Below are 675 nucleotides of genomic sequence, written 5' to 3' on the forward strand. Positions count from 1 at the left end.
TCGGATTATGATATCCCCCCTTGTTGAAGGCAGAACTGTATCAAACCGCATGTTCATTACTTAAGAATCTGTCAATACAAGGAGTTCGTCCTCCAAAGACCGAATCAAACAATAACCTATATAAACACACATACACATAACTAAATTCAAAACGAAAAACCACACGATCAGGGCTTCAGTAGGCGCCACGGCAAAGTCACATGTCAAGTCCCTGCTTCTATCAATGATGTCATCCCCCTCAGGGCTTCTCTTTGCCACGCACTCTGGATCCCGGATCTGTAAACAGAAACTTATAAAACAGATTAATGATCTTATCTAATAAACTTAAACAATCTCTATGACTCAATTGGATGAAACCGTTGAGGATCCATCATCTTGTTCTTCTAAATAACGAAAACCTAACTCATAAGCCAATCGCCATTGACCCACATGTCCCAAAATTCGAAGCTGTTGCTTTGTGAGTCCAGAACGCGGTAGGAGAAATCCAAACATGTATCGCTCCTCTAGGGTTCTCGGTGGTCGGGTTGACTCGCGACATCTGGCATCCTGTGGTCTGGTCGTATGTTGACAATCCTGATCATAATATGATCCGGACTCCATTAGGATATGTAGTTTTGGCAGTTGACAAAGGAGATTACTCACGGGCTGGTTTATCATTGGACTGAGCAAAATTCG

Source organism: Alligator sinensis, unplaced genomic scaffold (assembly GCF_000455745.1).
Source record: "Alligator sinensis unplaced genomic scaffold, ASM45574v1 scaffold352_1, whole genome shotgun sequence".
Lineage (NCBI taxonomy): Eukaryota > Metazoa > Chordata > Crocodylia > Alligatoridae > Alligator > Alligator sinensis.